The sequence below is a fragment of the Petaurus breviceps genome, unplaced genomic scaffold (assembly GCF_028583685.1).
Source record: "Petaurus breviceps papuanus isolate PSGF00001 unplaced genomic scaffold, PetGlider_PUasm1.0 47, whole genome shotgun sequence".
NCBI lineage: Eukaryota > Metazoa > Chordata > Mammalia > Diprotodontia > Petauridae > Petaurus > Petaurus breviceps.
The window spans coordinates 10,259,377-10,279,670 of record NW_027186349.1 but is presented as its reverse complement, the minus strand read 5'-3'; the positions used below and the strand labels follow the sequence as shown (position 1 = coordinate 10,279,670).

The window sequence follows — 20,294 nt, the reverse complement described above, 5'->3', positions numbered from 1 at the left end:
TCAGTCACCAGAGAGGGAAGCATCAACATCTGGGTTTTTCAAAGCCAGGGGCTCTCAACGGGTGCCCAGAGTCTTTGGTCAAATCACACAACACTTCTCAAAGTAAGCCCCAAAACAAAGCCTCACAACAGAGTTTATATAGCCTTCTCCTGGCTCAGAGAATGTAACAACCCTCTTGTCCCACTGCCCAATCACAAAGTATCTCCCAAAAAACAAGCCTCCCACAACAGGCTCCAGGTGCACTTAACCTGGGGGCAAGGAAGATCTTACACAATACAATCTTAGATGTCAACAACATAAATTTACATTCCCATTACATCAACTCAACTGTTTTCCTGAAGTATTCATTCTTATTCAGTCTTCATTAATCTAACAAATGCCATTAGCTACCTACTATTTATGTTACTATATATAGTGGTTAGAGATCTGGTCTTAGAATCAGGAGATCTAGGTTTAAGTCCTGCCTCTAAAGTATACTGGTAGTATGACAGTGGGCAGGTTACTGAACCTCTTAGTTCCACATGCAAGTTTTTAAGATCATAGGTTAAAAATGAGTTGCTATTCTGCATAAGTGAAAGAAATTTCTACTGTGGGAGATCACTATTTACAGGACTAGACCAAGTGGAGCATTGTCCTTGCCAGTGGAGCAGATACAAAGATAAATACAATAAAGACCCTGATCACTAGGTTCTTCAATTTGCTAAGCTTACAAATTGGAACACACTATGTCTATGGGAGAAATTCCTAAGTTCCATGAAAAATTCAAAGAGGAAGAGCTTACTACAGGATGAGGAGAGCAGGAAAGGTCTTCATGGATGAAGTAGCATCTGAGCTCAGCCTTTAAGCGATAGGTAGGATATTACCCAGTGGAAAATATAAGGGAAGCCATTCTAGGCATAAGGGAAAACATGGATGCAGAATGGGGTGGAATGAATTTAAGAAAGGCTGAACCATTCTCTTTGACAATGGAGTACAGTGAGGTGAGGCTACAAATATATGCCAAAGTCAGATATTGGAACATTTTGAATGAGGTAATAGATAAATTGAAAGCAAAGTGAAGTTTGCCTTTTTTAAAATCAATAAGTCTGTTTAGTTTTACTGATGTTTGAGGTTGTCACCATCAACTTTGAATATTGTCAGAATACTCTCAGACTCCAATCTCACTAGTTTTTCTGAGAAACTCTGTGTGTGTGGGGGGGTGTCTCATATTTATTCATTATTGCAAGGTATAACTCCCTTGGATAGGTAGATATATTTAGAAACTACTATGATGAAAAAAGTTATTAATAAATGTAAATGAAAAGCTAATTAATATATATATTTTATCATTGAGACAACAGGAAACCACTGAAGGCTTTCAAATATGATAATAGCATGCCTTAGGAAGATGATTAAAATCTAGAAGTAGATTGTTTAGGAGACTATGAAAATAATGAAGTTGAGAGGTATTGATAGTTGCAATACAAGTAAAGAGAACAGGATATAAGAAATATTTGAAGGACAAAATGAAGGTAAGAGAGAAGAATCAACGGTGATTCCAAGATTTTGAACCTGATTGATTTGTGGTGCCATCAGTGGGAATAGAGTTAGTAAGACGGGGGGATTTGCAGGTGGTGTATAGGGAAGGTGACTATTTTCAGTATATTGAGCTTGAGAAGACAGTAGGATATCTAAATGATGAAGTGTTTGCTAATGTGACACTGGGTTTCAGGAGAGATATATCAGGTGCATATATAGACTTGAAAGTCATTTACATAGGGATGGTAATTGGAACTCATTAGAGGGGATAAGATCACCAAATATGAGAGTGTGGAGAGAAAAGACAAGAGGTCTTGGAACATTCATGCTTAGCAATTGGGTGATAGATTCTCAAAGGAATCAGTAAGGAAAACAGGAGGAAGCAGTTTCACAGAAGTCAAGGTAAGAGAGAATACAGAGGTGAAGGAAGATGATCAGGAATATACAAAGCTGAAGAGATCAAAGACAATGAGAAATGATAAAAGAATTTAATTTGGTCATTAAGTGATCTTTACTAACCATTCAGATAGCAGTTTCATTAGAAGGATAAAATCAGAACTCCCATTACAAGACTTTCAGGAGTGAGCAATTAAAACAGTTAAGACAGTAACTGTAAGTGATCCATAGCTTCATAGAATCATATTTGGAGCTAGACAGGAAGTTGGAGGCTGAGTCCAACCCCCATCATTTTAAAAATGAGAAAACAAGAACTCAGATGTGTTAGCTAATTGACCCAAGGCCACATAATTAGTAAATGTCATAGATGGGATTTGAACCTGCATCTCCCTGACTTCAAGTCCAGCGCTCTATGACATTCTGATTCTTTCAAAAAAAATAGTCAATACAAGGTAGAGCTGTGAAGGAGTAAATTCACAGATGAGAGGGGTAAGGGAAAGTTTTATTTTAAGAAGGGGGGTTGGGCACATTTGGACATAGAGGGGATGAAGCTGATAGAGAGGAATTGAAGAAGAGTCAGAGTTCCTAAGGACATTTGAAGGGATAGTATCAAAGGCACAAAGAGAAGAAAGTTGGCTGGCGGAGAGGGGGAATTAGGCCTTCACATCCTGTGAAATAGGACCAAAGAAGAAAAGGACAATTAAAAATATGAAAGGATTTTGTGCTGTAGAATAAAGCACATGAAGGATAACATAAAAGATGTCTGTAATTTTCTCACTAAAGTAGGAGACAATAATTTGTTGAATGACAGAGTGGAGGAGGTATTGAAAGCATAAGGAGAGAGAAGATTTGAGCCCTGCCCAGAGGGTCTTCCTTACCCACTGAAGAGTTCATAGTCTACAAGTGGATCTAAGATATAGACATAAATAACTGTAATGAAAAGGAGAGTACACATTTTTAGTAAGAGAAGTACAGAGTTCAGTAGGATGAGTATTGGGAAAGAGCATCCCTGAGAAAAATTAACTCAAATTTACAGATGGAGAAATGAAGATGCTGAGAATTTCATAATTTAACGTAGCTTGACATAATTATTCACTACTTGAATTAGTCTTTGATTAACATTTGGAGATTCAACTCCCATTTAAATGGACTCTTTGTGTCATTGCTTCACAATAGGATGAATGATGCACAATGAACAGTGTAGTCTAACCAGGGATGTGCCTGCAAAATGTTTAACAACTGGCCCTCTGATAAAATTATGCATGCACAATACAGTTTTTTCATTTAATAGTCATTGTTAATATTTTCTCCATCACTTCTTAAGTCTAGACAATCAACAAATTAATAAATCAATCCCTGATTTGTAGCATTTGCCACTTTCCAAGGTATATATGCTCACACTGAAATTATTAAAATTCATTCTCCTGAACTTGTTAGAGCTGATTCCAACACACTCTAGACTCTAAACATGGTGGATGTTATAAAGAAAGGTGTTGGAGGGGGCAGCTAGGTGGTGCAGTGAATAGAGCACCAGCCCTGGAGTCAGGAGGATCTGAGTTCAAATCTGGCCTCAGACACTTGACATACTTACTAGCCATGAGACTTTGGGCAAGTCACTTAACCCCAGTTGCCCTCCAAAAAAAAAAGGTGCTGGACCATGGACACAAGATAGAAGACCCCCACACATTCTAACATTTTAAGTGTCTATGTTCACCACCTCAGTATGTTTCTATTTAGTAGGCAAGGGCTTGCACTTTTGCTAAACCTGTGTCATGGGGACATAAAGACTACTATGATCCCAAGCATCTTCTGTATTTCCACAGGATTAGCCAGTATTTTATAGTTAAAGAATTTCTACTATTAAGACACGTCCAATGAGGATTTTAGACTTCTAACATTAAAGCCATGTTTGTGTACATCCCTCAGAAATGTCTGATGGTATTTCATTTCTAATTATCCCCTGCTTCATATCCCTTGAGAGAAATGTTCTCTTAGCAGAAGAGATACCAAACAAACACAATGTTTTTGGCCAAAGAAATTGCTGCAGGCAAAGATTTGATTAGCTATACTACTCTAATTCAGTTTTCTTCATGAGTCTGACCCCAAACATCTGTATAAATGAGGCAAATTAAAGCAGCACATCTTGTACCTGATTTGCCAAACCTAATTCTGTTTCTGGATTACTTGACTTCAGGATGATGCTATATAATTTCCCCTAATGTTCCCCTTTCCTGGAATTCTCTCTCCATTCCTCTTTATCTCTCCTAATCCTCTTGATCCTTGAAAGCTTAGTTTAAATTCCACCTTCTTCCAGAATCCTTCCCTGACCACTACAACTTGTAATGATGTCACTCTCCTCTGAGTTATTGCCCTTCTTAAGGTTATTTAATAGCTCCGGAGCACAGTGGCAGCCATTGTCAATGGAGCAGAATAGATGATAACTAATGATGACCTTGACAACAAGGTGGGCATCTACTAGGTGGCCATGAAAACCAAGAAATACAGATACCTCCTATCTTGCTTCTTCCTCATGTGAGCTGAACTGAAAGATGAGAAGAGTATATGTGGGCTCAAAATTGATTACTGTCACAGGACTGATTTGTCATTTCAGAGATTAAGGTTAGAAACATGGCCTTTAATACCATTGTCAACAAGCTCATCCCTAGCAGCAGCATCAACAAGCATGGCATCATCTTTTTCAGGGAGTTCTGGGCAGCTCTGACCACTCACTATTAGTGGTCCCATGGTTTGGTTTTGTTTTTTTCCCCCTCCTTTGAAAATGGAGTCTTTGTTATTTGAACCGTATATTCTCAATATTGAGCATGGTGTCTTGTACACTGAAGACATTTAATAAATGCTTGTTGAATTGAATAGCACAATCACTTATTATCTTTCCATGTATCTATGTATTGTCTTCCTGAACTACATTTTAAGCTCCTATTATATGATCATTTTTATTGAATCGGGGAAAGAAAAGTTTTTTGAGGGGTCATCCGCCCTATTCCCCTGTCTTTTTGGTAATACTTAATATGAAATATAAATTGGTCTCAGCAGATATGTGTCTTTTCTATTTTCAAAGATATCCAGAGAAAGAGATTCCATAGTGTCCTTGGTAACAATCTCTCACAATCATTCAGTTTTTCCTTGAATCTAATTTAAATTTGGATGTGTGTGTTTGAGTATGTACAATGTTTTATTTTGTCCATTCTCAGAGATATGTAGTTAATTTCTTATGTGTGGAGGCATGATGGAAATATGGCTCACACAAATATGTCTAGTAGTTACTAAAATCCCCCTGTCTTCCCTGGGATCCCCATGGTGCATAGGCACTTAGCAAAACTACCAAACTGGATCAGCAGAGTGGTTCATGCTAAAAGGTTCTTCCCCTGCCGCTTATTCCCCAACTTAACTTCTCTAGATTGACCACAGTAACTTCTTTATTCAAAATAGCCTATTATGTCTGCAGACTTCAGTTGAGGCAGTGGGGATCAGGAGAGAGAGATTCAAATTCCACCTCTGATAAATTAGCTGTGTGACCAGGGACAAGATAATTAACTTTTCTCAGCCCCAGTTTGCTCTTCTATAAAGTGAGAATAATGGTGCCTATAGTACCTGCTTCACAGGACTGCCGGTGGTAGTCTCTTATAAAACACTGTGTAAGGATATAAAGTACTATTTAAACCTTAAAGTGTTATCAATTATCATTCAGCTAAATATCGTTTACTTCTTTAAGATCACAAACAGCATTATAGTTATGAGGTAAAATAGAAGTCGCTAAAGGACAAATTAATTGTGGCCAAAGTCTAGAAAGGCTAATAGAATACCAATCAAAATAATAATTAGAATGATAATAACAATAATAACCTAAAAACGCTTTAAGTTTTATGAAGCATTTTATATAGCTTATCTCACTGGGTTCTCATAACATTCTACAAATGCCAAAGTTTGGGAAATCACATGGAGTATGTAATCCTCTTCTCTGCCTTTTGTTCAATTGGTCTCCCTGCCTCATCTCTCTATGCTCTGTGCCATTCTCCTTTCACTTGTCAAAATAATATTTCTGAAGTTCAGGTCTGACCATTTCTTCCTTCTAATCCCTCCTCTCCACTTAGGAAATTCTCATTGCTTACTATTATCTGCATAATCAAATAAAAAAATCCTTAGTTTGGCTTTTAAAGCCTTTCTTACCTTTCTAGTTTCCTTACACCTTACTCCACTCCATATACTCTGCAATCCCGCCCCCTAACTGTTCCTCTCACGAGATACTCTTTTAATTGGCTATTCCCATGCCTGGAATGCTCTCCCTCCTCATCTCCACCTCCTAGTTTCCCTGCCTTCCTTCAAGTAGTAACTAGAATTACAGCTTCTCCAAATAGAGAAGCCTTTCAAATCTCTTTTTAATGTCTTCCCTTGAAAATAAATTCCAGTTTGTCCTGTCGATATCTTCTTTGTACATAGTTCTCTTCGCTCCTTAGACCATGAGATTTTTTTGAGAGCAGGGATGATTATTTAGGGTTGGGGGTTGGGAGACTCCTTTATTTGTATTTCTAGTACTTAGCACATGCTTGGCATAATATAGCAGGTACTATAAATACTTGTTGACTAACTAAGTGATTCTTAGAAATATAAAAATTTGGCCCTAGTCGGCCTCTGGCTTCTATTCTTTGGTTCTTATGTGAATCTAAAGCGTAATAATGACTTTTTATAAAAAATAAGATCATTTCAACATTCATCTTCTTTGGATTACTACAAAAACATTTCTATTTCTTCAAGATAGGCTAGGACACTTTCTATATGATTATTGAATAAAAATATGATCTATATGATCATCTGATTTATTCACCATCATTTGTATCTGAACACATCTTGAAGACTAGAGTAGGAATAATAATAGTTTGTTCATTTCAGGAAAAATGAAAAGAGATTAATGCCTCATGTAGATGAAAGAGAATTTGCTTCAAAGATTTGTGTGCAGTTCCTTCTCTTATCCTCTCTCAAATCTCCTCCCCACCCCCATATATTTAATCAATCAACAAACTTTTTTTTTTTTGGCCTTTTGGAGGGCCATTGGGGTTAAGTAACTTGCCCACAGGCTACACAGCTAGTGTTTTCTCAGGTCCTCCTGACTCCCTGCTGGTGCTTTATTCACTGCGCCACCTAGCCACCCCTCAACAAACATTCCTTAAGTGCTTACTGTGGACCAGGAATTGTGCTAAACCCTAGAATTACAAAAAGAGTCAAAAGACAGTCGCTGCCCTCAAGGAGTGTATAATCTAGATCGCACACAATTGCGGTTTTAGGAACACATTAGAACGGTGGGATAACTAAAGACATAATGAATGGAGTCTAGAAAGACCAAGGCTAATACTCATCAAAATGATAAATAATAACGATCAGATGACCTTTTTCAGATTACTAGTCAGATAACGTTAACTGAGATGAGCACTGGCATCACCATCCCCAGATTAAACCTTGACCAGTTAATCTTCCCTAACTACTTCCACCTTCAATTAATTTCCATATGATTTCGTGCCTGAATTTGAGAAGTTACTTTGAAAATCAGTCGTCTAGTCCAACATCAGACAGGTCAAGGGAGATGGTCATTTGCAAAGACCATATAGTTAGTGACATGACTGAAACTAGAGGGTACATCTGACTGCTGGTCGTGTCTTGTCATGTCACTATGTGGTCTGTTCTTACTTAGGTTTATTATATTCTATTCCACAGTAGCCTTTGAATATAGATTAGCAACTCCTCGAAGACAGAGGTTTATTTTATTTTTTATTTTTATTCAAGTGTCAAGTTCATAGCAGATAATAAATGCAATGAGTCAGAATCTACAGAAATTGAAGCTATATTTACCTCTAAAATATACTGAAATAGTTTAGGGGTGGGGCAGGGTGAAAGGGGATGATCTAGATGAAATATTTCATGTGGCCAACATCTGGTAAAGAAATTCAGTAAAGCATTCAGGCAGTTACTGTGAACCTTAATGGACATAAGTAGAATCCTGAAGAGACTTTTTCTAAAAGCTTTTTAAAGGCAGTAACAGGACGATGGGAAAGTACTGAGCCCCTATATGTATGCCAACCCTTATACCAAAGTCGCCACTGAAGTGGATGCTGAAGTCTCAGCTGGGTAGGTTCTCATATGCCACAGATCCAGAAACAGCTGCAGAGAATCTAGCAAGGACAGAGTGGGTGTGGTTATGTCTTAGCCATTTTGGCAACAAGAAAACACATACACAGAAATTAGAGATCCTAGATTTTGTTGGAAGAGACCTTAGGGTCACTTACCTAATTGGTGAGTCCCTAGCCCGAATAAACATTTCATGAAGGGCCCAGACACTGGCTGGCTCCCCTCGCTCTTCAAACTTCTCTATTTCCTCTCCAGATGTCGATGCATTCTCCAGATTGGTGTGCCACTAGCTGAGATCATCATTTCCTGATGAATTCCTGCTAGGATCCTGTAACCTCAGGCTCTACTAATTTTCCTGACCTTTCCACCTCCTTGCTTGCAGCCTCAAACATATATGCTTTCCTTCTCATCTTCCTTTTCAGCTCCCCTTTAGAATATAAGCTGCACATGGTTAGGAGCTCGTATTTGCCTGTATATTTGTCCCCAGTACTTCATATAGCACCTGACACATAAGAAGTACTGAATAAGTGCTATCTCTATCTGTATCTATCTCTCTGTCATGTTTTTCATTGTTGTTTTAGTCGTGTCCAACTATCTGTGACCCCATTTGGGGTTTTCTTGGCAAAGATCCTGAAGTGGTTGGCCCTTTCCTCCTCCAGCTCATTTTACAGAGGAAGACACTGAGGCAGAATTAAGTGACTTGCCCAGGATCACACAGCTAGTAAGTGTCTGAGGCCAGATTTGAACTCAGGAAGATGAGTCTTCTGAGTCCAGGCCCTTTGTTCTAGAAACTGTGCCACCTAGCGGTCCACATCTGTTATGTGGGCCAACCTATTCATTCTACAAATGAGGCAGACACAGGATCTGCTCAAGCAGTAACAGACAGAGCTGAGATCTGAATGCCTCATATGCTATATCATTACTTGCTCCAGAAAACCACGGCTGTCTTCTCCCACTTTCCATTTTGCCATGTATCTAGTAAAAAAAAAATGAGGCTAGAAGCACAGGGATGGGATTGGAGTTTCAGACTAAATAACACAGTAGACTAGAACATCCTTCTTCACACAGACTGCAAATTTTCTCAGAGGTTTCCCAGAATGTTAGTGTTGTCCCTCTATGTGCCACTGTTGTCAATGGGCCAATCTAACAAAGTTTGAAAATCCTCCACCATCAGCTTGGCTGCCAGAATAATTAATTTTTCTGTCTCAAAGAGACTATTTGTTGCATTCTGGAGGAGCAAGTCTTCACAGCAGAGAGGGCATCCACAGTGATGAAATCATTTATCCTTCAAGTAGTAATTAGGCCTCAGGCCATGGGTCTGGGAAGCCCCCAATTATGGATACTATTATTATTATTCATCTGCTCTTATGTTTATAATTTTCACAGTCCCAGAGGCAAGGGCACAGGGTACATTTTAAGCCATGCACACGTTTGACCCTTTAACAGGCTGCCTGTGCCTATTATCCAAACAAACAAAGAAAACAAGTCGGCCAGGCACAGTGATAACCACAAGGTTTCAGCTTCGAAATGTTTCCCAGTTTGGGAGTTACTGCTTTCAGCTGTGATAATAATGGGCTTTTCCTTAGAGGAAAAATATGTAGTGTTTAAAACAAATATCAGCAGCTTCATTTCGCAACACTGGGAAAACACGAATGACCTTTTTTGTTGTTGTTTTAAGATCACCCAAAGGTTTCATAAACGTTGTTTACTTGCGCTGGGGGATAGAGGATTTCACTGGAGTATGGTAGAGGGGAAGAAGCAGTAGAAAATGGATTTCATGGGTATATTGGAGTATCACCCAAGTCTTTTAAAGGTGGCCTTCACCCAGGGAATTAATGTATACTAGTAATTAAGCATCTGAGTTCCACTTCCCATTCAAGACGCAGGCTTTGCATCTTAAACTGAACTCAGAATGTAGTTCTTTTTTTTTTTTTTCTTAGCTCAGAGACACTCCATCCTTACTTATTGCCCTGGGGTTGACTCCAGCCAGTGTTTTCATACCTAGGAAAGCAGTTCAGTCACTGTTGTTTCAGACCACAAGAGACTGTTCTTAAGGGAAAGCACACATTTCTCTGGTGAATGACAGTTGTTTTGAAAGCAAAACTAAAGAGGTTTTTTGATGGAATTTCACACCAGCATCCTTTACTTACCAAAAAAAAAAAAGTAACAGCGTTAAGCTTTGTTCCCTGGGACCACCCTCAGTCCTACTTGTTTCAATCTTCCTCCTTTATTGCAAGAACCACTCCGTTTTCCCTCCACAAGTGAACCTATGCTTCCTCCAGTATCCCCTTACTACTTCTGAAAGCACCAAGTGACCAAAACAAAAACGAAGCAACTAGTATTTTATTTAATGATAAATTATTCTTTTAAAAGGGGGAGAACCCTCCTGACTTCCTTTCCTCTAAGCCACAGCTAAAGCTCCATCTTCTGCAAGGTTTTTTTCAGTCCTTGTTAATTTTAGTGCTTTTCCGCTGAGACTATCTATCTCCACATTTCCCTCTAAATATCTTGTTTTTATAATATCTGTTTAAATGTTGTCTCCCCTTCTTGAGAGGAAGGTCTAGTTTTTGTTTGTTTGTTTTGGGTTTGTGGGTTATTTTTTTAAACTTTTTTTTGGTATTCTAGCCTAACACTAGGCACTTAATTAAATACTTGTTAACTGACTGACTAAAAATTACAACAGGAAACAGAGAGATTGAGTCAAAAAGTTCCTTTTCTCAGCCAGCTGGATAATAAAATTCTGAGCTGATGTGTTTATTTCCCCAAATACCTAAATAAATATTTGAGTTAGTCACTTAAAATGGAAATCAAATGACAAAATAAGCAGACATTCTGCAAGATGAATAGTATTCAAAGCGACCTAATTTATTTAGCCCAGCAGTCATAGAAAGATTCACCAGTTTACACTATACATTGCCACTCATTAAAAACGCAGAGAGGAGGTCCGAGTCTCTGATGAGGGTTATAGCCTATATGGCTAATCAGTTGAAATGTATTGAAAAACTTTTAGAAATTCAAAGACTTTTGGAGTATGTCAGCTGAAAAGATTCTGAAGGCATCTTGTACACTAGGAATGGCTATGTGTATTCTACAAAATTCCATGAATCAGAGACACAGTAGAGTAGGATATGACCAATGTCAAAGATGGAGAACTAGAAGGGGCCTCAAACTTCCTCTAATCTAACTTGTTCGTTTCACAGATGATGAAAAGAAGCCTGAAGAAACTGGGTCTTTACCCAGGTAATACATATCAGAGACCAGATTTGAACAGGGGTCCTCTGACTTTTGAGCGAGTGCTTTCCACTATAACATGACATATTGCCATTAAATACTTTGTGTCAAGCCCTGGGATGTGGAGATGAAAAGTGAAAACAGTTCAGGCATCCTATTAGGGAATACGTGAACACAAATATGTATAATTCAAATTAAAATGGGGTAAGGGCAATGTGCTATACTATGTTTGAATAGGGAAAGCATATTCATTTGGGAAGGATAAGTCTTTATTATTGAAGACCATAGAATATCAGAGATCAGAATTATCTCAGAGAACACCTAGTCTAGCCAACCCCTAAACCAAGCACAACTTTGGCCTGTTCCTAATTTTGCCTCATGAGGCCAAGCAGGACAAATCTGATTGTAAAGTACATTGAGATTAAAAGTACTATTATAAGTGCTAGTTATTACTGCCATTATGATCATTATTATTTTATGTCAGAGGCAGGGCTTGCATCTAGATTTGTTCTCAGCTAGTCAGTCAGTTTTTATTGAGGACTAACTTTGTGCTAGGCACCATGCTAAGCACTGGGGATACAAATAAAATTAAATAAAATTTAAAAAAAACCAGTTTCTGTTCTCAAGGAGTCCACAGTCAAGCAGGGGAGAGAACATTCAAATAATGATGTACAGGTAAGATCTTATAGGGCAGCTGGGTGGTGCTGGATAGAGTGCTGGACCTAGGGTCACAAAGACTCATCTTCCTGAGTTCAAATCTGGCCTTAGATACTTATTAGCTATATGACCCTGGTCAAATCACTTAGCCTGGTTGATCTCAGTTTCCTCATCTGTAGAATGAGCTAGAGAAGGAGATGGCAAACCACACTAGTATCTCTGCCAAGAAAACCCTAAATGGGATTTTCCTCCCACAAAGAGTCAGACAGGACTGAAACAAGTGACTAACAAGTTATATACAAGGTAATTTGAAGATAGTCTCAGAGGGAAGCCTTTAGGGAGCTTTAGGGAGGCCTGGGAAAGACATTGCAGAAGATGACACTTTCCTGAAACTTGAAATCACAGAGGCTAGAAAGTGAAAATGAGGAAGGAGAGAATTTGAGGTAAGGGGGGAAACAAGTGAAAATGCCTGGAGAACAGAGATGCAGTGTCTCATTCAAAGAATAGCAAGGAGGTCAGTGTCACTGGATTGCAGACTAACTAGAAGGAGGGGTGAGGGGAGGTAGGAAGAAGCCAGATTATGAAGAACTTTAAAAGCCAAACAAAGGATTTTTATTTAAATCTGGGAGTAATATGGAGCCCTTGGAGTTTATTGAAGGGAGTTGGAGAGTGATGTGGTCAGAATTATACTTTAGGAAAATCAATTTGACAGTTAAGTGGAAAAAAGATGGTAGTAGGGAGAGTCCTGAGGAAGGAAGTCCAGCAGGCTAGTGCAACAATTTAGGTGTGAGGTGATGAGGGCCTGAATCAGGATAGTTACAGAGCCAGAGGAGAAAGGGGAGTATATGGGAGGAATGCCATATAAGTAGAAATCACAGGACTTGACAAATAATTGGGCATGGGGGGACAAGAGATGGTGAGGATTACTGGATGGCACCTAGATTGTGAGTCCGGGTGCCTGGGAGACAATAATAGAAAAGTTATGAAGAAGAAAGGCTTTGAAGGAATAATTAGTGAGTTCTGTTTTGCACATGCTGAGTTTAAGACACCTGTGAAATATCCAGTTCATAATGTCTAATAGGCAGTTGGAGATGCGAGACTGGAGGTTGGAAGGGAGGTTAAAAGATAGACTAGTAGATCTTAGAGTCATTTGCATAGAGATATTAATTGAAACTGTGGGAACTGATGAGATCATTAAGTGAAATAGAGAAGCAATAGAGAAGATGGTCCAGGACAGAGCTTTAAGAGACCCTAATGGTTAGCAGTCATATTATTATAAAAAATAGCAAGATTTATGTAATTCACCATCTTCTCACCAGCCAGATGTTATCTCTCCTTTTATTAAACTCCTGTAGCTATTTATTAAAGCTCTGTTATGATGCTTAATATATTCTGCCATTATTTTATTTGTCCATGTATGTTGCAAGTGTGCTGAGCATAGGGACTGTCATGTTCATATTCCTATTCATATAACTACATTTGGAGAGTGTGCTGGTAAATATTGAATGACTATTTCTCAAAAAAGCAGAATGTGTATATGTGTGTGTTGTGTTGTGTGTACATGTGAGCACACATGAAGGACTTTTATTTTCACTCTTTGTTATTCACTTTTTCTCCATCACTTTAAGTCTAGACACTCTACAAAAGAATAAATCAAGCCCTGGTTCATAGTGTTTGTTGACATCTAAGGCATAAATACTCACAATGAAAATTTAACAGCCTGCTCCAGCACTCCACTAGATGAGGGGACAAAGTTTGGAGTCAGGGGAAGAAAACTGAAATTATTTTTTTTTATTTTGTTGATTGCATAATGTCTATGGGATTTGCAGGTAGCAGTGTACTCCACCCAATAGAGAAGCTCCATGACAGTAAGAACCATGTGATTTCATTTATCTGCCCATAGTCCTGATTAATGCATTTTTGTTTATTAACAGTGTTGAATTTCATAATGTAGATTTTTGTGTCATCTATAGTTGTTACTTTACTCTTCAATGATTTCTTGAAAATGACCAAGTTCTAAAGACATTGTTTCAAAAGCTAGTTGTATTTTCAAAATTACAAAGGAAGAGTATTATTTCTCAGTGAACCAAACAACACAGTATTTCTATCATTGTGAATTTAAAATATTGGTGTTATGCAATTTGTATTTATATGAGTAAATTGTATGAATTTTCTATTTCACCCAAACTGCAAAATGAGGGTAACCCACTACATAGAGAATAATTTCTTTTTGTCCCGAAGTTTTTAGAAGGATAAACTTATATGGAAACAATGTACACATTTCACCAGGTCTCTTCAATACTCAAACATCTTTAGTAACTCTATAGATTACGAGATAGAATATACTTCTCGTCTGACTTTTATTGTGGGGCTCTCCACAGTCTGGAATGAGCTTCCCTTTCCAATTTTATTTCACAATTATTCCCTTCCTTCCTGAAACTGGAACTATGATATAAGACTTATCTCTCCTTCTCTCATGCTTCTTATACTTGAAATGTGTTCTTTCCTTACTTATTTGCAGAGTTTACCTAAGGTGGTACCTTTTCAATGAAGCATTTTTTGGTTGAACTCCACCCCCACCACCAAAATGACCTCTCTCATTCATTACATTTTTTTTATATTACTTTAAATATCTTCTTTACCCTTATGACATTGGACCTGGTGTCTTAAATATTTTCCTGCCCTGTCTTATCTCCTCCCAAATCTGTTCGGATTGTAATTGCCCCAAAGGGAAAGAAATTTCTCTGTATCTCCAGCACCTAGCACAATGCCTCATACATGAAATATCCTAACCAAATGTTTGTCAGATTGAATAATGGGTATCCTTCAGTAATTTAAAATAATAAATAGTTGATTTTTTTTATGTGGTCCTTAGAGTCTGTTTTTTCTTTTTCCCATAAAGTAAATTTAGAAATTATTCTCACATTTTTGCCTGGATATTACTGATCCTAAGAGCATAGATTCAGAACTCTTGGGGATCTCAGAAGTCAGAGGACCCAGAAGATCACAGAACAAGAGAGTAATGAGATCTTTGAGGTTGAACACTCATTTTACAGACTAGGACACAGGTCCAGAGAAGTTATTTAACCAAGGTCATGTAGCTAGTAAGTGTAATTGCCAAGATTTGAAATCAAGGCCTCGGATTCCCAAGTTGAACACTCTTTGCATCATTTCTGTAGGAGAGTCCATTATTTCATATAGTAAGTGATCACTTTCTTTGGCAGTAATAAGATCATCCACTACCTGTTTTCAGCTGTTTCCTTTTCTGCTGGTTTATTATGGAAAGATAGCAAATGTTACAGTAATTACACTATTACTTTAATGAGTAGGTTTGAGCTTTTAGCCCAAATTGAGAGTTACCCCACATCCTCAAGTGTAATGAGTATAGGAAACAGCATGGCCAGAAAGTGGAAAAGAAGGAATGCATAAAAACTCGGACATTACATAGTAGACTTGAAGAACAAACTTCTGGAAATAGTTGGCTGTTATTCAGCTGCAAACTGTTTCCTAAATAAAGGCAAAAAATGAGTCAAGTGAGAAATATGTTCAAAAGGGATTATTTTTATATTTAAATTTTATAGGATTTTTCCCCTCCCTCTATTAAGTCATATTTATGGCAAGACATTTTTTCCTACAGAATGAGGATGTTTGCTTTTACTCCTGGTGTGCTTTGTTCTCTGAAGAGGTACAGGCTCAAATTTAAAATAAGTTGGCTTTAAAGCAGAATGTTATTTTGTTTTGTTTTACAACAACTTGGGAGAAAATGTATGGTATTCCTTCATATATACATTGGTAGCATCCGTATTTTTTTCTTGTTGTTGTTGCTATAGGCAAAGTGAAGGCACAAATTTCATTTGGTACATAAGAACCAACTGAAGAAATATAGACTGGTTTGCATTTGGAATATGATTAAAAGCTTTAAATGATTCCAAGCTGATCTTTGACTAAAAACATCTCTATTGCCTGCAAATCATGGAGCATCCCAATCTCTGAATAATCAAAATTGTGGGTGACTTTTTCTTGGAGGGGGGAGGGCATTCAGGGTTAAGTGACTTGCCCAAGGTCACACAACTAGTTAGTGTTAAGTGTCTGAGACTGAATTTGAACTCAGGTCCTCCTGACTCCAGGACCGATGCTCAATTCACTCACTGCACCACCTAGCCGCCCCACAGGTGACTTTGAAAGGGAGACACATGAGATGATATATAAATGAAGAAGAGGAGAAAGTACCATCCAGGATACCCATGACTGGAAAAAGGTTGTGTGCTGATCAGATTTCAAGAATGGAGGATAACACATGGATAAACTGAGTGCTCTGCTAGAACCCACAAAATATTTAAACAAATCAAATCAAAACAAGAAAGGCCTGGAACACATCTGATAGATCTTCCGTGGATATTTATTAGCAAGATTTGCCCAGAATAAGGAGCTTGCATAGCCTTTCTATCTACATTATGTGAGGAAGAACTCCATAGTGAGGTGCTGATTTTATAGAATGATATAAATTTAAGTTTCAAGACTAGATATTGTATTTTCAAGTTTCCTTTTCTATTTAATGACTACAGATTTGAAACAAAGAAGATAAGTGAAGGTATGAATGAATGAATGAATGAATGAATGACTAAATATTTGCAATGGACCAAGTACCATGTCAGGCACTGGAGATACAAATATAAAACAAAAAGCAATATTTGCCCTCCCAGAGCTTGCATTTTAATGGAAGAGACAATACACAGAGAGGACTGGTTGGCCGAGGGGAACACTTTAATCTTGAAAGTTACAGTTTGAGTGGGAGCAGAGTGAAGGGGTCCCTCCAGGAACAATGGCACAGTTGATTTGATAATGATCATAGGCTGAGAACTAGGGAAACAGAGGTGGAGCAAAGGAAAGTATATGAATAGCAGCTAGGATATTGACCATGAATCAGTCAATTAATAAACAGTTATTAAGCACCTACTATATTCCTGGCCCTGAAGAAAGTAACCAGAGAGATGGGAGTAAAATTAAAGATGGCCAAGGTTCTCCCAGAGGCTAGGAGAGATAGTGTATTCCAGTGTAAAAGTCCCTCCAACTTATGGAGGTAGGTAATTTTCTGTGAAGTTTTGTTGTCATTGTTCAGTCCTTTCATGAATGTCTGTCTCTTCATGACCCCATTTGGGGTTTTCTTGGCAAAGATGCTGGAGTGGTTTGCCATTTCCTTCTTCAGCTCATTTGATAGATGAAGAAACTGAAGCAAACAGGGGTAAGTGACTTGCCCAGGGTCATAGTGAGTGTCTGAGGCCATATTTGAACTCAGGTCATCCTGACTCCAGGACCCAAGGTCTGTCCTCTGTGCCACTCAACTGCCATTTCTGTAAAGTACCTTTAGTAAATATATTGTGGAACACAAATGTTTTAAAATGTAAGATAAATCTCTAAATCAAGGACAGCTCAGAAAGTACTTAAGTTTTGGAGTTGAAATTGACAAGAATCAACATTTAATGAATGGCACACATTTTTAATACATTCTACATTGTGATTTGAAAAGAAAGAGGCATCTAAATCTCATACATAAGCTAAATGACATCAGAAAGTAATCCCATAAAATAGAAGAATGTAAATAGGATAGAATCCTGACCATTTTAACCTTTCCTGTAGCAGATAAGGCAATGATAGAACTCTCTTAGGGAGCAAGAAATATTGAAAAGGAATTTTGGGGGAATAACAATTTCTCAACATTTCTGCAGTACTATTGAGAGGAGAGGGTACTGTGATCCTAGATGATCAATAGTAGTCAGTCAAACAATAAACATTTATTAAGCTTCTACTATATGCTAGCCACGGTGCTAAGCACCAGAGATACAAAAAAAGGCACAAGTCAATTTCCTCCCCCCCCCCAAAAAAAAAGGCTTTCAGTCTAATGGAGGAAGACAACACATGGAAAGAAGCTAAAAACCATGGGGCAGAGGGACATACTGTCTGGGGCTCATGAGGAATTCTGTGCGTTAGTCCTGAAGTGATCATGCGGAATGAAGGAGTTATCAAGAAGTCCAGAAGAGTATAGCTGGGTAGGAAATGAGGGGAAAGAGGGAGTCAGTGTTAAGCAGAGGAAAAAACTACTGCAAAAGTCCAGTGTGTGGAACAGTGAGTGGGCAATATGGCCAAAGTAAAAGGGTGATTCATCAAGAATGCTATAACATGAGAAAAACTCTTTAGGAATTCCAACTTCTCATGGCTACTTTTAGAGATATCAAGAACCTACCCATAACCCTATTTTCTCATCTATGAAAAATGTTTTTGAGAATAATTTAAACATATATCAGTAGCACCCTTGATGAAATTATAAGAAGAGAGCAGATAGGCTTTCGAAAAAAAAGATACTCTACAGCACACCCCATTTTTACAGTAACACAATTGACAGAAAGATATAGAGAAAAGATTCTATCATGTTTATTGTTTAGTGAGAAAACAAATTCTTTACAGCAAAATGAAAACTTAAGAATTGTCTTCCATTAGTTCTAAGATTATTACTGTCAAATGAAGCCTAAACTAAGGAAACTTTTGCCCACCAAAGACATGTGCCACCATGATGGAGGAATCCAGTAAAGAATACAGAAGGAAGAGCGATTCCCTTGGTGATGAGGTGATGAGGTCCCAGAGACAGACTAAAATCTTTAGATTATATTGTACTATTCAGTTTAAGCTCATGAATTTTTCAGTCTCCTAGAAGAGATCTATAATAACTGAAAAAAATTTTTCCTCGTTATGGACACAGGGAAAAATAAGAACAAAAACCATGGATATACCAGAGAATACCTTTTGACCAAACTACAATATTCACTTAGTTGGATGGATAACCCATAAACCTGATCGATCAGTACATATGTCTTGGACAGACCCAGTGAATGAACAGTGCACTTGGCCCAGATTTGAATAGGAAAAAAGATAGGGGATTAGTTAGCATTTGGGAAATTATACAGTCCTTTTAATAACCTTAAGATTCTCCCTGAAAAAAGCCATCTTTTTAACATTAATATTCTTCTGATGATGTTATATGGCTATGAGTCATGAAATACCACAATCTCTAAGGGGTCAAAATTATGAATCACTCAAAAAGCAATGAAAAGAAACATAGCAAGTATAAATAGTCTATAGCATATTACTAGCAGTGGATTACACAAAGTGGCATAAAAGACATCAGGGAGATATATTCCTAGAAAAGGAGGTAGGAAAGTTATAGAGTGAGAGTGAGAGAGTAAGGGATAACAGATGTATAGAATGTTGCATTGATACTTATGTATTATCAAGAGAACTACCGGAAGCTGCTTGCTAGTCCCCTGTGAACAACATAGGATAAGAAGGGGTACGTGAATTGTAGTTAGAAACATTCAAGTGAATAGCTTCATCATGAGATCACAAATCCATGAAGGTGTTGAATATTGAAGGAAAAATCTTTTGGCATGCCAACAATGACTGCCCTGTGCCAATGAATACTTCTGGTTTTCTAGTCAGGAAAATATACTGTAGTATGTTTAAAACATTGATGATCTGGTTTAAGTCAGTCTCCTGTGAGTTTAGATAGACTATATCAATCTCAGACTAAAAAACTTGAGTTTTTGTGACTGTTTATTTGAGGACCAGATTTTTTACTACACTGACCCCATGAAAATCTTTCCCTAAGACACTGCCTGATAGAGTTAGCTGAATTTATTTGATATTCCCATATTATAGTCAGTACCTACCATTTCATTAAGTACACGGTGAATAATATGTCTTCTGGCACCACTGGGAGTTGTTATGCTCAATGCATGTGTGAAAGAAACTTGATAATTAAATTTACAAAAATTTATCTTATAGATATTTTGTATATTGGATTTAAAAAAAATAAGGTATAGGCCAGATATAGTTACAGAATAAAATTCTTAACTAGAATGTCAAAAAAAGGGAAGATCATAAATATCACTGAGTATTCATACGTCATCCAAACTGATTGATAATTCCCAGCTATTAAAAAAATCAACAAAAAAGGAATAGTTTTGTCAGGTTCTAAGTTTATTGTTGAATAATTGAACATTTCCATTTGTCATTTGTACTACTACAGGCCTTGTGTACTGATAATTTATATCTCAAAAAAGCATATTGATAAAATCAGTTTCCCAGAGACCAATCATACAAATTATTTTCCTCTTTTATAACCAAACTTCAAAACAATAGCATTTGAGTATGTTTTTAACTTTTGAATATGAGTTCTAATTATTCATTTACAAATAAAAATGTTAATTTTAATCTGATTTTAATTTAACTAAAATATATTGAAGTACAAAAGGCAAAAAGTAATGGAGAGGTCTTTTTTGGAGGATGGCCATTAGAAAACA

The 20,294-nt window shown here is 37.5% G+C and overlaps 1 protein-coding gene across 2 annotated transcripts in view; it reads left to right on the top strand.

Moving 5' to 3' along the window:
• The window catches only part of FBXL7 (F-box and leucine rich repeat protein 7), a 490,782-nt gene that overhangs the window by 251,206 nt on the left and 219,282 nt on the right, over positions 1 to 20,294 (top strand). The window lies entirely within an intron of this gene.